Here is a 7,843-nt window from a genome sequence, read left to right on the forward strand (position 1 = left end):
AAGTAATGGTAAGCAAATAACTTGGTACATGTTTGTAAATCTAAACAATATTAACTATAGAAAGCAATAATAATTATGACTAATTTGGTGAGTATCATTTAAAACAAAATGACATGGAAGATGGAAAGGGTTGATAATAACACAGGAAAGAGGGTAGGGATTTGTGCTGGTTTGAATATATTATGTCCGCCAGAAAAAGCCATATTCTTTGATGCAATCTTGTGGGGCAGACATAGTAGTGGGGATTAAGTTGGAATGTTTGTATCAGGTTGTTTGCATGGAAATGTGCCCCACCCAACTGTAGGTGATAACTCTGATGAGATATTTCCATGGAGGCATGGCCCCACCCATTCAGGGTGGGCCTTGATCAGTGGAGCCATATAAATGGGCTGAAAAACAGAAGGAACTCAGTGGAGCTGCAGCTGTGAGTGACGTTTTGAAGAGGAGCTACAGCCAAGAGGGACACTTTGAAGAAAGCACAGGAGCTGCAGATGAGAGACAGTTTGAAGATGGCCGTTGAAAGCAGACTCTTGCTCCGGAGAAGCTGAGAGAGGGCAAATATCCCAAGTGCGACTAAGGGTGACATTTTTGAGGAACTGCAGCCTAGAGAGGAACATCCTGGGAGAAAGCCATTTAGAAACCAGAACATTGGAGCAGACTCCAGCTACGTGCCTTCCCAGCTAACAGAGGTTTTCCAGACACCATTGGCCATCCTCCAGTGAAAGTACCTGATGGCTGATGTGTTACGTTGGACACTTTATGGCCTTAAGACTGTAACTGTGTAACCAAATAAACCCCCTTTTATAAAAGCCAATCCATCTCTGGTGTTTGGCATTCCACAGCGTTAGCAAACTAGAACAGGGTTAGTGTGCTTGTGGTTGTATGCAGGAGACTGGTGACATGTTAGGCAGAGTATGATTTTTTTTAGTGTCTTTATTTGGAGATTAAGCATGTTTTAAGGAGATGTTTATGAATGCCAAGGTGACAAGGGATGAACTGATGGTTTTTTTTTGTTTTTTTTTTTTTGTCTACGTGGTTACACTATTTGCTCGGAAGTTTGGTCAAACACTAGTCTAGGTATTGCTGTGAAGGTATTTTGTAGATGTGATCAACATTTATATCTGTTAACTTTAATAAAACAAGATTATCCTCGTTAAAGTAGTTCACATTCTCCAATCATTTTAAGGCCTTAAGAACAAACAGCTGAGATTTCCCAGAGTTGAAGAAAATTCTGCTTTAAGACTATAACATCAACTCCCATCTAAGATTCCAGCTTGCCATCCTGGCTTGCAGAGTTTAGACTCAACACCGCAATCTCCACTCTTGCTTGAGTTTCCAGCCTGCTGAACTGTCCATGAATTTCAGACTTGCCAATCCCCTCACTCATGGGAGCCAATTCCTTAAATCTCTTTATGTGCGTGCCTCTTTATGTGCGCACACACACACACACACACACAAATCTATTGGTTCCAATTCTCTGGTTTACCCTGACTGGTACACCACTCAATCCTGTTTGTGGAGTTATTCATTTCTTGATCCTTGGACAGAATCGTGGACAGGTCCATTTTTTTTAGCCACTCATTTAATTCAAAAAGTTCCCATTCACTATTAGTCCAAATTAGGCTTTTTTACTTCTCCAAGTTAGGCAATTGTTTAAAAATGATGAGCTTTAAAGTTAAAGCTTACCCATTCTACCTGTGTCCTGAAGATTTCAGTTAGGAAACTTTCAGAGAGAAAGGGTGTGTGTTGTTGGCTTCTCTTTCTGAACTCGGCAATGCACCTTCCCTGCCTGTGGCTTCCAATTCCTTTGGGGTTATGAGGAGGGTGTGGGTGGCAGGTGGGAGATGGAGACCCTAGAGGAAATAGACAAAGATTGTAGTGGTGGTGGTGGTGGTGGGAAGGAGGGGTGAGGTCTATATACATTTCAACTATATAATCCACAGAATTTGCTGATGGATTGGTTGTATGGTTTTTGAGAAAAAGAGGAGTCCAAGATACCACGGTTTTTTGTTTTATAGTAGATATTTCATCAGAATTCAAGATCTTTCTATGGTAATTCATCTTACTATTTTTTCTATTTCTTCTCATGTGAATTTCTGAAAATCCTCCTTTTCCCGGGCATCATCTGTTTCTTTCTGGTTTTCCTATTTACTGTTGAAGGATTGTATACAGTATTTTCTTACAAGTATCATTTTCTACCCTAAATTATAGTTCATTGTGCATTTTCTATTTTATTAGATTTCAGTTTCTTCAAAAGTGTGGGCAATGATGTATTATCCCCCATACCACCTAACGCATTTCCTGGAATATGACCTTTTTATTGTAATGATTTTAAATATGCTATTTAATTTAGATATTTAGTCAATATTTGTTCATTTATTGATATACCTTTGTTTACCTTATTCTTTATCATTAGAGATCGTCTTCATAATAAGTTGCAATAGGTTAAATAGTGTATGTAACTTTATATAAAATTAATAACATTTTAAATATAAACTCTTCAAAATTGCTTTTGTTGATACCTGGTGTGAGATCCAGGAGGAAGAGAAGGAAAATAGGAGGAGAGTTTGAGGAAAGAAACTAACATTTATTGAGGACCTATTATTTTCCAGTCTCTTTTTAAAGTATGTGCATAGAATTTCTGATCTTACTTTCATAATAATCCTTAGGGATGGATAAGTCTGGTGCTGGGTGACAGTGACTATTCAAAGACAACCAGTATGTGGAAGAGCCTTTGTCAACAGGAATGGGGAATTTGTACAAATTAAAAAACTAAAATAGCCATTTTGAAATCAGAACTTGGAGCAAATGCCTGCCACGTGCCTTCCCAGCTAACAGGTTTTCCAGACTCCATTGGCCATCCTCCAGTGAAGGTTCTCAAATGTTGATGTGTTATTTTGGACACTTTCATGGCTTTAAGACTCTAACTGTGTAACCAAATAAACCCCCTTTTATAAAAGCCGATCCATTTCCAGTGTTTTGCATTCCAGCAGCATTAGCAAACCAGAACAACGTATAAAAACTAAAGGACAAAATAGCTGAAGTACTGCTATTATAGTAATAACACTGAATGTTAATGTTTTAAACTTCTCAATCAAAAGACACAGGTTGACAGAATGGACAAAAATGCAAGATCCAACTATATATTGTTAACAAGAAATTCACCTTAGACACAAAGACACAGATAGGTTGCAAGTGAAAATACAGAAATAAATATTCCATGCAAATAGTAACCAAAAAAGAGCTGGGGTAGCTATACAAACATTGGACAAAATAGATTTTAAGTCAAAAGCTGTTACAAGGGACAAAGAAGGACACTGTATAGTAATAAAAGGGACAATCCACCAAGAAGAAATAACAGCCATAAATATTTATGCATCTAATAACAGTGCCCCAAAATACATGAGGCAAGCACTGGCAAAATTGAAAGGAGAAATAGAACCGCTACAATAATAGTTGGATACTTCAATATACTACTCTCATCAATAAACAGAGTATCTAGACAGAAGACCAAAGAGGAAACAGAGAAATTGAATAATATTATATATGAACTGGACCTAACAGACACATATTGCTGACAGGGCGACGCAGGAATGAGACATGGACACAAAGCTAAGAATTAAGGGAGCAGGGGGCCCACTTGCATCTCGTGCTAAGTGGACAACAATGCAGCCTTGCTCCAGCTATTTATTTCAGAAGATCAGGTGTATATGCTAAAGGTGCTCAGGTGGGGGAGAGCCCACCAGATACCTATGTTTACATCAGGTGTATACAATCTAGGTTTACATCAGGTGAATACAATCTAGGTTTAAGACAATGGTAGTCACAAGACACACATCTTTACAGGGCGGGCCTGCATGGCATTCTATGCAGGCCTGCGGCTCAGCGTTCTAAGCCACCACCCCAGATATGCCTCAGGCAACATGGAAGACTCAGTTCCCCACAGACACATACAGAACATTGCACCCCAACACAGCAGGATATACTTTCTTTTCATGTGCAATGACTCATTTTCCAAGATTGACCACATGTAGGGTCTCAAAACAAGTCTCAATAAATTTAGAAACATTGAAATCATATAAAGCTCTTTTCTGACTCTAATGGAATGAAGGTGGGAATCATAACAGGCAGAGAACTGGAAAATCCAAAATATATGGAAGTTAAATAACACTCTTGAAAACAATCAGTGGATAAAAGAAGAAATTGAAAAGTAAATCAGTAAATGTCTTAAGACAAGCGAAAACAAGAACACAACGTATCAAAATTTATGGGATGCAGCAAAGGCAGTGCTGAGAGGGCTATTTATAGCCCTAAGCACTTACATTAAAAAAAAAGAAAGAACTAAAATAAAAGACCTAACTGCACACCAGGAGGAACTAGAAAAAAAACAGCAAACTAATCCTAAAGCAAGCAGAAAGAAAGAAATAACAAAGATTCGAGCAGAAATAAATGAAACTGGGAATAAAAAAGCAATAGAGAGAATTAACAACCAAAAGTTGGTTCTTTGGAAAGATCAATCAAATTAACAAACATTTAGCTAGACTGACAAAGAAAAAAAGAGAGAAGATGCAAATAAATAAAATCATAAATGAGAGGGAGGGACATTACTACTGACCACAGAAATAAAAAGAATCATAAGAGGATACTTTGAACAACTGTATGCCAACAGACTAGACAACTAAGATGAAATGGACAAATTCCTAGAAACACACAAACAACCTACACTGACTCTAGAATAAATAGAAAATCTCAACAGAACAATTACAAGTAAAAAGATTAAATCAATCATTGAAAACTCCCAACAAAGAAAAGCCCAAGACCAAATGGCTTCACAGGTGAATTCTACCAAAAAGCGAGTTTTATCCCATGTAAGCAAGCGTGGTTCAACATAAGAAAATCCATTAATGTAATACATCACATGAACAAAATGAAGAGGAAAAACCACATGCTCACCTCAATCATGCAGAAAAGGCATTTGACAAAATTCAGCATCTTTTCTTGACAAAAACAGATTGAAAGATAGGAATAGAAGGAAACTTCCTCAACATAATAAAAGGCATATAAGAAAAACCCACAGGTAACATCCTACTTTATAATGAAAGACTGAAAGCTGTCCCTCTAAGACAAGACAAGTATGCCCACTGTCACCACTGCTATTCAATTGTACTGGAAGTTCTGGCCAGAGTAATTAGGCAAGAAAAACAAATAGAACAGGCATCCAGATTGGAAAGGAAGAAATAAAACATCCACTACTTGCAGATGACATGATCCTATATATAGAAAGTCCTGAAAAATTGACAACAAAGCCACTAGAGCTAATAAACGAATTCTGCAAAGTGGTGAGGAATAAGATCAACATGCAAAAATCAGTAGTGTTTCTATACACTAGTAATGAGCAAGATGAGGAAATCAAGAAGAAATTGCATTCACAATAGTAACTAAAAAAAAATCAAATATCTAGGAATAAATTTAACCAAGGATGAAAAGAACTTGTACTTAAAAACCTACAAAATATTACGAAAAGAAATCAAAGACACCTGAAACTCAGAGCTAAAGCTCGGCAGATATGAATGTCAGTATTAGTGCATACAGCCACTGTCAAAAAAAAAAAAAAAAAGCTGAAAAAGAGCCCAGACTTCAATTAGTGATAGTGATATGAATGAAGCAGGTCTGGTTAAGACCAGGGCAAGCCAGGCCAAAGGGTAAAGGTTGAAATTGATTGTGTTTTAAAACTTCAACTTCCATATGAGACCAAGGGAAGAGATATCTATTTGGTACAGGATCTAAATTTTCTAAATGGTACAACTCTACAGTCAATTTGTTCAAACACCACAATTGCATGGAACTTTGAATAGGAAGTGAGATACGGTAGGTTAGTATAGCCTGGAGTGAAATAGTGACACATCCCAGAGTAATTTGAGCAGATAATAAAAAATATATTTACAGCCTCCCCCTCCCCAACCCCAAGGATCTGGGGGAAGGTGTGGATGTGTTGGACATCCTCACCTGGACTGGTGTTGATGTTGTCACAAACATCAGGACTGGCGGTTTGATGTGCTGAGCCCTCGATCATGGGACTTGCCCTTATGAAGCTCGTTACCGCAAAGGAGAGTCTAAACTTGCATGTAATTGTGCCTAAGAGTCTCCCCCTGAGTACCTCTTTGTTGCTCAGATGTGGCCCTCTCTCTCTCTAACTGAGCCATCTCGACAGGTGAATTCGCTGACCTCCCTCCTACGTGGGACCCAACTCCCAGGGTTGTAAATCTCCCTGGCAATGCAGAATATGACTCCCGGGGATGAATGTGGACCCGTCATCGTGGGACTGAGAGTATCTTCTTGACCAAAAGGGGGATGCAAAATGAGACGAAATAGTTTCAGTGGCTGAGAGATTTCAAATGGAGTCGAGAGGTCACTCTGGTGGACATTCTTATGCACTATATAGATAACACCTCTTAGGTTTTAATGTATTGGAATAGCTAGAAGTAAATACCTGAAACTACCAAACTCCAACCCAGCAGTCTCGACTCCTGAAAACAATTATATAATAATGTAGGTTACAAGGGGTGACGGTGTGATTGTGAAGACCTTGTGGATCACACCCCCTTTATCTAGTGTATGGATGAGTAGAAAAATGGGGATAAAAACTAAAGGACAAATGAAGTGGGATGGGGGATGATTTGGGTGTTCTTTTTTCACTTTTATTTTTTATTCTGGTTCTGGTTCTTTCTGATGTAAGGAAAATGTTCAGAGACAGATTGTGGTGATGAACGCATAACTATGTTATCATACTGTGGACAGTTGATTGTATACCATGGATGATTGTATGGTGTGTGAATGTGTTTCAATAAAACTGAATTTAATAAAAAATAAATAAAAATAAAAATAAATAAAATTTTTAAAAAAAGGGAAGAGGGAAGAACCCATCTGATGACTTGCTTTCTGTAACAGGTTTTAGGGAGAAGTTTCCAATAATCTGAATGACATAAAGGACATAATAAGGCTGAATTGATTTATTTACTTTCAAATACAATATACTCTTCCTTTGTATAGCAGATTCAATTATGTTTACATTTTTGGTCTAGGATTAATTATTATACTTATACTTTGTACTTTATATTAAATCTATAAACTTTAAAAAAAAAACCTACAAAATATTACTAAAAGAAATCAAAGACCTAAATAAACGGAAGGACATTCCATGTTCATGGGTTGGAAGACTACGTATCATTAAGATTTCAACTTTACCCAAATGATTTATAATTTCAATGCAATCCCAATAAAAAATTACAACAGCCTACTTTGCAGAAATGGAAAAGCCAATTATCAAATTTATTTGGAAGGGTAAGGGGCCCTGAATAACCAAAAACATCCTGAAAAAGAAGAACAAAGTTTGAGGACACACACTTCCTTGCTTTAAAGGACATTTCAAAGCCACAGTGGCCATAACAGCATGGTACTGGCACAAGGAGAGGTATCAACCAATGGGATCAAACTGAGGGTTCAGAAATAGACCCTCACTCCTGTAGTCAACTGAGTTTTTACAAGACTGCCAAGTACACTCAATTGGGAAAGAATAGTCTTCAACAAATAATGTTGGGAGAGTTGGATATCCAAATGCAAAAGAATGAAAGAGGACCCTAATCTCACAAAAATTAACTGAAAATGGATCGAAGACCTAAATATAAGAGCCAAGACTATAAAACTCCTAGAAGAAAATGTTTGGAATCATCTTCAGGATCTTGTGTTAGGTAATAGTTTCTTTGACCTTACACCCAAAGCACAAGCAACAAAAGAAAAAATAAATACTTTGGTGCATCAAAGGATGTTGTCATGAAAGTGAAAA

Source organism: Choloepus didactylus, chromosome 4, assembly GCF_015220235.1.
Source record: "Choloepus didactylus isolate mChoDid1 chromosome 4, mChoDid1.pri, whole genome shotgun sequence".
NCBI classification, from domain to species: domain Eukaryota; kingdom Metazoa; phylum Chordata; class Mammalia; order Pilosa; family Megalonychidae; genus Choloepus; species Choloepus didactylus.